We start from the raw sequence: 11184 nt of genomic DNA on the forward strand, positions 1-11184 counted from the left end.
TACATCCACTGCCTCTCACATACATACATCCACTGCCTCTCACATACATACATATATACATCTATACACTGTCTCTCTCATACATACATACATACATACATACATACAAAGCCTCTCACACACATACATACACTGTCTCTCTCATACATGCATACATACACAGCCTCTCTCATACATCCATACACTGCCTCTCGCATGCATACATACATACATACATACACTGCCTCTTTCATGCATATATACATCCATACACTGCCTCTCATACATACATACACACATCCATACACTGCCTCCATACAGACATACATATACATCCATACGCTGCCTCCTTGCATACATTATACATCCATACACTGCCTCTCTCACACATACATACACTGCATCTCTCATACAAACATACACTGCCTCCACACATACATATATGCATCTATACACTGCCTCTATACTATATATATATATATATATATACACACATACATACACATCAATACACTGCCCCCATACATACATACATACATACATACATACACTGCCTCCGTACGTATGTACGTACGTACATTCATACATATATACATCCATACATTGCCTCTCATACATACATACATACATATATCCATCCATACACTACCTCTCTCATACATACATACATACATACATATATCCATACATACATATATCCATACATACACTACCTCTCATACATACATACATACATACATACATATATCCATACATACATATATTATCCATCCATACACTACCTCTCTCATACATACATACATACATACATACATACATATATCCATCCGTACATACATATATCCATCCATACACTACCTCTATCATACATACATACATACATATATCCATACATACATACATATATCCATCCATACACTACCTCTCTCATACATACATACATACATACATATATCCATCCATCCATACATATATCCATCCATACATACACATATTCATCCATCCATACATACATACAAACATATATCCATCCATACACTACCTCTCTCATACATACATACATACATACATACATACATACACTGCCTCCATACATACATATATCCATCCATCCATATACAGTCTGCATATATACATACTCATACATACATACATACATACATACATACATACATACATAAATCCAACTCCCCCTCCACCAGCCAGGGTGAACTTTGGTCACTTCCCCGGGGTGTGACTCCAGGCAGCGGCATCTTACTGCTGGCCAGGGAGCCATGGAGAGAATACTGCTCCATGTTGTTGCCACCATCTCGCGGATGACAATGCTGCCCAGGATAGCACTGCTGCTGCTGGCGGGGAGGCACTGCTCCCGTTTCTGAGTTCGGCTACATAGTCCATGGTGGATGCTGACACTGGTGAGAGGCGGGCGGCTGCGGATGGCGAGGGGCAGGCGGCTGCGGCTGGAGAGAGCCGGGTGGCTGCAGCTGGAGAGAGGCGCGCGGCTGCGGCTGGAGAGAGGCGGGCGGCTGCGGCTTTTATCATCAATACCCCAGCCTCTCCGAAACCTGCAGAGATATATATTTTTTTAAAACGGTACTGTGGGTTGCGGGGGACATTGGCGGCCGCTCATCCCTCATGTTAATGTGCTGACAAAGCGGCGCCCTCCAGTGGCCGGCGCTCTAGGCAGCTGCCTAAAGCTGCCTAATGGTAGCGCCGGCCCTGGCTGTATGTTAAATATGTAAGGTTTGCAGGAATAGTCTGACTCTATTCCAAAGGGCCCTAGGTATCCTTGCTTAGCTTCACGGTCTCCTTAGGGCTCCTCCTTTGAGGTAAAAAGGTAAAGATTTGTGTACAACACTTAAGTCCACTGGGAGAGCTGTCAGTACCCTTTACACAGCAGATAAGCAGTTGCTGACTACTGTATCAAGCTTTCCTTTAATGAATTCAAGAGTGAAAATATCTATCTTTCCTTTCCTCCAATTGCTGTCTGAGAGGTTCAGCAATGTTTAGTTCAAGTGACAGGTTAACCTCTGATAACTGAGACACTATCCTCTCCTGACTGGAAATAGGTTAGTTAAGTACTTATATCTGAAATATGGAAACTGAAATGGCACTTGGACTGAAACAGCATCGGAAGTGTCACTATTCATCTCAGCGACCCCGAAATCTATGGATTTTTACATGTCACCCCCTTCCCATCCCCACTAGTAGTGTCTTACCCCCACAGTATATTTTCCAGATTGTAAGTCATATGTGTACCAAGTTTGGTGTAAATTGCTCCAGGCATTCCAGAGTTATGCTGGAACATACATGTACACCTACATCCATGTATATATTCACCATATCAACCCAGAACAAAACAGGACCAGACAACACAAAGAAGTTTGGCGATGAACAATAGATTTTCAGTACTTCAGAGACAGGACTCAATTAGTGACTCGGATTTTTTATCTCCCGACCCACACACCACCCATCCACAAACACAGAAAAAAACGTTCTTTCGCGAGAGGTTCAAGAAACCCTCACCAACAAAAAGAAACCTCCTAGAAGAAGAGGAACTAGAGGCAACGGCAGGGCCGGCAACAGAAATCTTGGGGCCCCATACACTGATATCTCTGGGGGCCCCCTACCCCCTCAACTCTTCCCCTCAACATAAATGTGTGTATATATATATATATATAAATATACAGTATATACATACACACGCACACATATACATACACATACACATATACAAACATACATATATAAGCACACATACATGATATCAAAAAATGGAAGGAAAGTATACCCAAATGGCGCATTGCTGCTGCAGTGCCTAGAGGTTTAGAAATAAATGTCACCACATTTAACATATACAATCGAAACAAAAAAATATAAACCTCCCTGGTACATTCAGCGCAAGAGCCTATAGCAAAGAAAAGACCGGTCTTTTCTTTGCTATAGGCTCTTGCGCTGAATGTACCAGGGAAGCACACATACATGTACATATAGTACACAGACACAAACATACATATATAGACACAGACCCACAGATTGTCACAACGGTGAGGAAGACTGCAAGGACCCAGGAGGGACTGACCTTGTCTGTAGGGACATCACATTGGTAAAGCTGCAGTCGGCTGCTGTCTGATATTTCCAGTCAGTGTGCTTGGCAGTGCTGTGCCGCTCAGCTCCTCTGAGTCAGCGGCAGCAGCAGGGACGGGCTGGCGCGGGTTCATGCGTAGTGACGCCGCGACGCTGGCAACACAGCACGGGACCAGCTGAGGCCACGTGATGGGGTATGCGGCGGGGGTGGTGTTTGTATTGGGAAGTAATTGTCTGTTAATTGACGTATGGGCGTCCCGGAGTGCACGGGAGCCACAGCTTTCTTAGGCGCTGCCTACACATTTCTTGTGCCCCTGATGCTCGGGGCCCCCCTGATCCTTGGGGCCCCATACGGGTGTCCCCTTTGACCCCCCCTGTCGCCGGGCCTGGGCAACGGGCGGAAACACCGCCAAAAGGAGATATCAACCAACTTAGCCGCCACCTCCAATGGGATTTTCAATCTTTCACAACATAAGCTCAACGAATCTGAAATTTCTTTATTAAATAAAGGTTTGAAATTTGCACCTTCCAACAATATGAATAAGTTCAACACATTTATTGATCTTAATAAATTCACCAGAAACCTTACACTCAGAAGACATTTTGCCAAAAAGGAGTCCAACACTGACTCAATCACTATATCCAAATCAGGTTTGAAGAGGAAATCAAAATATTATCCTCTGGAATCTAAAGGACACCACATAACTGTATTCCACGACCTTGTTAAGAAAGACCTTTGTGAACAAGATCTGCCATCAGCTAAACAGAATAATCTGAAGAACCATGAAAAGCATGCCTTGAAAGAACTGAAAAACAACCCTGATATTGTTATCAAGCAAGCAGACAAAGGAGGAGGAGTTGTCATCCTAGACAGATCTGCGTATGAAAAAGAGGCAATGCCCCTCTTAGGTGACACAATTTCATATAAAAAGCTACCACAAGATCCGACCCAACAATACACAGATGAGTTGAGAATATTATTGGTTCATTATCTACACCACTATATCTTGGACAAGGATGAGTATCAATTCCTTATAACTACTTCACCGGTCATCCCAATTTTCTATTTTTACCAAAGATACATAAAAACATAACGCAACCTCAAGGGAGACCAATCATCGCAGGAATCGATTCGCTTACATCTCATCTTTCTGAATACATAGACCATTTTTTGAGAAAATATGTCATGGAGTTGCCATCTTACCTTAAGGATACCAATAGCGTGCTGGACCTTTTGAAAAATAAACCCTGGAAAGAGACATATCTGTGGGTAACAATTGATGTCGAAAGCCTCTACACATGTATCGTTCATGAAACTGGAATTACTGCATGTAAGAAATTCTTGGACAGAGACCCTAGTCCAGCGGTGGCCAACCTGTGGCTCTTGAGCCTCATGCGGCTCTTTCTTTATTCAAATGTGGCTCCCGACACTCGAAGTCACGTGACCACAACAGATCCGGAAATTGCTGCACTCCAGCCAGACAGGCTGCAGCAGTACTATGGAGACTGAGAACTGAGAGAGCCAGATACTAGAGGTGAGACACCCACTGGCAAACAGAGGACACATAAGGGGGGGCTGTAGTGACTCATGAGGGTCCCGGCAGGAGTGACTCAGGAGAGTGCTGCAGGAGTGACTCAGAAGAGTGCTGCAGGAGTGACTCATGGGGGAGCTGGCTGTAGTGACATACTGTAGGAGTGTGCTAGCAGGAGTGACACATGAGGTAGCTGGCTGAAGTGAGACAGTAGGGTATGTGGAAGTGACTTTTTAAATGTATTTTATGTTGGATCTGGTTTCAAAAATGTATTTTATGTGGATCTGGCTTTTTAAATGTATTTTATACCAGAGGCGTGGCGTAGCAGGCACAAGGCTACACCCCATTTTTGCATGTGCGCCTGTGGCTTGGTGTCGGCTCTTTGACGTGCCTAACAACATTTTTTGGCTCTTTATTTCTGACTGGTTGGCCACCCCTGCCCTAGTCTAACCACACTACATAAACAAGCAATTTGCGACTTCATTAGATTCATCCTCAGTCATAACTATTTCAAATTCAAGGAATCATTTTACCTACAGATACGTGGCACAGCTATGGGGACAATCTTTGCCCCTAGCTTTGCTAATCTCCTAATGGGCAGCTGGGAAGAGGAAAATATTTATTCTAACAACCAATTTGCCAACCAATTGGTTGTATATAAGAGGTATATAGATGATATACTTATCATTTGGGATGGAACAGAATCATCATTTCTCAACTTCTTCCAGAGTATTTCCTTAAACCAGTTTAATTTGAAATTTACTGAGAAGCATGACAAAGATAAGGTTGAGTTCCTGGACCTCATACTTTAATCTAAAGAATCCAAGATCACCACATGCAACTTTGTCAAGAAGGTCAACACAAACAGCTACCTGCATTATAGGAGTTGCCATCAAAAAAACTGGAAGACCAACATCCCGTATTCCCAATTTCATCGTGTACAAAGAAACTGTAGTCAAAAGGAAGACCAAGACCATCAACTTCAAATGTATGCAGAAAGATTCAAAGAAAGGGAATATCCGAAAGATGTTATCTCAAAAGCACTCGACAAAATCAACAAGAATCCTCTACAAAATGATCAAGGAACCTTGGACCAGGGTCAATCACGCTACACCACTCCCTTCATTACAACATACAGTTGCCATGAAGCCAACATCAGAAACTCCTTAAATAAGCACTGGAACATCCTTTTGATGGACCCCATCCTTAAGGACATTTTACCCCCAAAACCGCAGATTGTTTTCAGAAAGACCAGCAATCTTAAGGATATCCTAGCCCCCAGCCTATTTAAATCTGAATCATCTACCTCAACAAAAAAATGCCAGGGAAGTTACAAATGTGGGAGCTGCAACTGCTGCAAACTTGTCCATAGGAACCGGAAGACATTTTTCAATAATGACAACTCATGTGACTACACCATCAAGCAATTTATCAACTGCAACTCAACCATGGTTGTATACCTTTTAGAGTGCACTTGTGGTCGTAAATACGTTGGGAAAACGAAGAGATGCTTAAAACTGCATATTCAAGAGCATGTAAGAAATATTAAAATAAAATCCAGACACATGCAATATACAGACATTTTCAGGAAAAACATCATTCCAACCCAGACGACCTCACTTTCAAAGGCATAGAAGTTGTTAGCCTTGGAGAACGTGGTGGAGACATCCTGAATAAACTTTCAAAGCGAGAAATGTTCTGGATTTTTGAATTAAGAACTATGGCCCCTCTAGGATTTAATTAAGGATTTGAAATTGCACCCTTCCTTTAAGTCACTTTCACTTTAAACCACCATACTTTTATCTATATAGTGTCGTCCTTCACCATGCATGATCACCACTCTGCATGTCCAAAATTTAATACCCTATGTAATATCATGTCTTCACAGTACACACATTTATTGTATACATATTTTATTTAAAAAAAAAATTAAGAAATATATTATCATATTTCCATAGCTGTGCATTGCAGGATTCTGCTATCCATCATTTATGAAATTTTGGGACTGAATTAAGATGATTGGATGTTTTAACTACCAGGAATGACTGATCCATGGATTTCAAACCATTTCTGAAAAGAAATACGGAAGTGACTATGCGCCTCAATATGCGGTCCATCTGCGGCTACAGACATCCGGACATGACGTCATTACAAATGAACTACTATAGTTTGAACTCTTATTCACTATATCTTTTACCACAGCTTTTATGGACTAACTTACTAGGATCAATAATATTTGTCTTATGTAAAACTAATATGTTTGTTATACAAATCCCCTTTTTCCACACTTGTCACTAGATATAGTCTCCGGCGGAAGTGACGCAGATGCGTTTCAAACCCCAGGCGGAAGAAGACGTGTGCGTTCCACCGCCGCACTACGCTAATTCCAATTAAGATTGTCCTTCACCATTCATCAATTAGATTGATCTTTCTGCTGTTAGCAGCAGTTTATCGTTTTTCAGATGTCTTTTTTTGTTCTATCACCCCCCGGCGGAAATGACGCGGATGCGTCTCAAACCTTAGGCGGAAGTGACACTTGCGGTCCACCGCCGTAATACACACCAAGCACATCACTTACTATTCCCATCTCTGCACTGTACATGACCTTTTTGTCATTGCTGCCTGTGCATGTTTTTATATACCAGCACAGACAGCATAGAACTTATCACCATTAGGTTCATTATTTTGATAGTATCGGCGGATGTGACGTAATTTGCGTTTCAAAGCCATCGCAGGCGGAAATGACGCGTTTTTGCGTTCCACCTGTCGTTTTTCACTTTTTCGCTCTCTTTAACCTTCACTTTTTTGATTGTCCATTAAAATCTGCTTCTGTTATATAACACCTCTGCATTCACCTCAATTACCCACTGTTTTAAACATTGGTTTCGATTTTTATACATAGGAAGTGATGTCACACCACATGTTCAACATGTGACCTCTCACTAGCACTATAAATATCCTGTTTGTGCCCATAATGACTATCCCCTTGATGAAGTCCACCTAATAGGACGAAACGCGTTGGGACAGGAACCTGCTTCTTACCCCTTGGACTCCCTACATGCGGACAGATAAGCTGTTTTATTTTTTCAATCCTGTACGTGTGCTACCTGCATTTATGGACAGATGAACTGCCTATTTGTTTTAATTGTCCTGTACGTTTGCTACTTTTAAGCGTGGCAGGATTGTGCCTATTAAATTATTATTTTTTTATCATGTTTTCTTAACATTGATTGGAATGAGCCACATTCCTAGTTTTTAAGCCGTTGTGAAATCTGTGTCTTTTATATATTCTAGTTTCCATTATCAGTTCTGCTTACTTTAATATTTGGAATGAGCCACATTCCTGATTCTTGATATTACCGTAAAATATTGTGTCTTAAAACAGTACTCACTATGTTGCTTCTATTTTCTCTTTACATGTTCGGCCTCCAAATGTCATCTGCCTGAATGTATTTGAAGTTAAGTTGTTATTTATTTTAATAACTGCACCTGACTGCACAGATTTTATTCCACCGACACTATTAGGCGCTTGTTTTACTTCATTTTTATATATATATATATATATATATATATATATATATATACATATATGGAACTAGAATCACATCCATCCCCTCTAAGTAGATGTATACACACCAGCACATCACCATAATCAGTACCTTTAAAACATTTAGTACACCATCTTATACTCATTCATAATACAGGACATGAGTGTGGCAGATATCATGCTGAACCAGAGCCGTAACTACGTGTGTGCCAGGTGTGCCTGTCATACAGCGCAGTCGCCCTGTGGGCGCAACGACCATCAACTATGTCAGTGGCTTGTAATGAGTCAAATTGACTCATTATAAGCCGCCTGTGCTGTGTGCGCCACGCCGGAGGAGAGGAGGAGAGGAGCAGCTACGGAGGCAGGGGAGGAGGAGGAGGGAGGGGGACTGGAGCCGCAGCAGCGCTATGTAATTGGTAGTGGCGCCGCTGCAGCAGTCCCTCTCCTTCCGCATTGGCTGGCCGGCACTGCTGTGAATGCTGGGATGCGCTTCCCTCATGGCGGCGGTGGGCAGCCAATGCGGAAGGACAGGGACAGCTGCAGTGCTGCTACCAATTACATAGCGCTGCTGCAGCTCCAGGCCCCTCCCTCCTCCTCCATCTGTCTGTCTATCTATCTATCTATCTATTTCTGTCTGTGTCTATCTATTTCTCTATCTTTCTATTCTGTCTGCCATACTGTGTAAAAAGGGGGACGCAGTCTTCCATACTGTGTAAAAAGGGGGACGCATTCTGCCGCAATGTGTAAAAAGGGGGACGCTGTCTGCCGTAATGTGTAAAAAGGGGACACTGCCGTAATGTGTAAAAAGGGGGACGCTGTCTGCCGTAATGTGTAAAAAGGGGACGATGTCTGCCGTAATGTGTAAAAAGGGGGACTGGCTGCTGTAATGTGTAAAAAGGGGCTTCCTTCAACGTTGTATATAAAAAGGTTATGTAGTTGGGGCTGTATGTTCAAAATGAGAGTTAATTATGGGAAAATTGCTCATAAAGGAAATCCTCTATATTATGCTCTTGCAAAATGCCATACAGCGAGAAAAAGGGATATGCAGTGTAAAAATAAATAATAAAAACACCTATTACCGGTAAACAAAACAAACAGACTACATAAAACACATAAACATAAATGTAGCTGGATGCCCACACGCTCGGCAACCAATTCTAAAAGGTTGTATGGCATTTTTTATATACAACGTTGAAGGAAGTCTCTATATCCGTATTAATGATTATAAAAACATTCATATTTATGAAATTTGTCTTAGAATAAAGAAATTATTTTTATTAGCTACGTGTCTTTTATCTTTACTAGTCGTGCGCTGGGAATAAAATCCATTTGTATCCAACCTTGAATAGCGGTATTAGGTAGTGATTCCGCATCCCTTTCCTGAGCAGCACATATAGTAAAGTAAGAATATCATTCTGTTAGCGCAGTGCCAAACCCCTCTTTTTGTTTGTTCCACAGTACGCTACCACAGGCACAGCGGCCTTAACAGTTTATATTCTCTATAAATCACATTTTTTCCATAAAAGTTTTCCTTTTTTCCTTCCCGGTCCGCAACCCCTTATCTTAATATTCCAAAAAAACCCTAACATTATGACCACAAGAAGGGAAGAAAGGGGAAAGCATCTAGAAGCTTTCTCCTTGGGGGGGCGAAAAGACCCTACAAATAGTTCACCTGTTTTGGAAACAACCTTTTGTGAATTATACCTGTCCCTTGAAAAATTAGAAACCAGCGAAATTAAACAATGGTGGGAAAGCACCACTCTGAGTAAATACCTAGAACAAAATATGATACCTAGAGGGCTAAGAATTATAAAAAAAACCCACATTCCATTCTACGGATGGAAATTTCTTAGAGGAATGGAATAAAACCTTGGACGATTGTTCAAGAAAACTCATCCAACTTATCATAGAAGACAGAAGAATCTCTATAAGAAAAATTGAAACAGAAATTAAACAAATAAGGAGAAGGATTGAACCACTGAAAGAGTTAGAAGACTTCATCCGTTTAGAATCCCTTACGGAGAAAAAGTTGAAAAACCTAGAGATGGATATTATAGATAAAAAAAAACGGAAATTCACACGGGACATAGAAGATTATAAATTAGACTATAGAAATTGGAAAAAACAACGAATCAGTAGTTCCCATCCCCAACAAAGAGAAGGAAGATTCGAGACGAGAAAGGACCCTAGGGATCGAAAATGGACAGAGGGAAGGAAGCAAGATCTTCACCCATCTACCACGTACGAACAGAGCCAAGTAGGAAGATTTGGGAACAATTATACATGGGGCATGCAAGATGAGGGAAGAACGAGAATGTATTATCCCCAATACCAGACGAGAGAAGACACCAGATGGAACCTAAGGAAGAACTCCACTAGGAGCTATAACGAAAGGAGACATAACCAACATTCGTATAATAGGAACGAAGGACAACATGGAAGTAGAAGAGACAGTCGACAGACGTATGAAGCCCCAAAAGTGCCACACTATCCCTCCAATAGAGAATTGGTCAACAGCTTCAATAAAGGAAGAAAAGATAAAGAAGAAGAGATATTATCAACAAAAAAACTAGCAACCCGAATTAATGACAAAATTATGTCATTAGTCCAAAAGAACTCCCCAAAAAGAAGAAACAACTCAGAATCGGAAGATAGTGAAGAGGATGATCCAGACAAATGTATGGATGTTTTTTTAGACCTGGCTTTCAACGGCAGCCAAATGCGAACAAATCTAGGGGCCATACCGAAGGTAAGAACAGACCCCCAACAGGAAAAGAAGAAACGAAAAAGAGGGGGGAACAATTCAAGTATAAGCGAGGAAAGCGGGGAGGGCGCAAGATCCAACAACAAAAACAAAAACAAAAAAAGGAAGGAACAAAGGAAACAGGGCAAACGGGCATCTTCAACTTAAGCAGTTACGTATTAAATGAAGCTGAACAGAATGTGTTAAACAAAGGGTTGAAATATGCCCCCTCAAATACACTGGACCGCTTTAATACTTACATTGATCTCCATAAGTTCATAAGGAAAATTTCACTT

This window comes from Pseudophryne corroboree, chromosome 9 (assembly GCF_028390025.1).
Source record: "Pseudophryne corroboree isolate aPseCor3 chromosome 9, aPseCor3.hap2, whole genome shotgun sequence".
NCBI lineage: Eukaryota > Metazoa > Chordata > Amphibia > Anura > Myobatrachidae > Pseudophryne > Pseudophryne corroboree.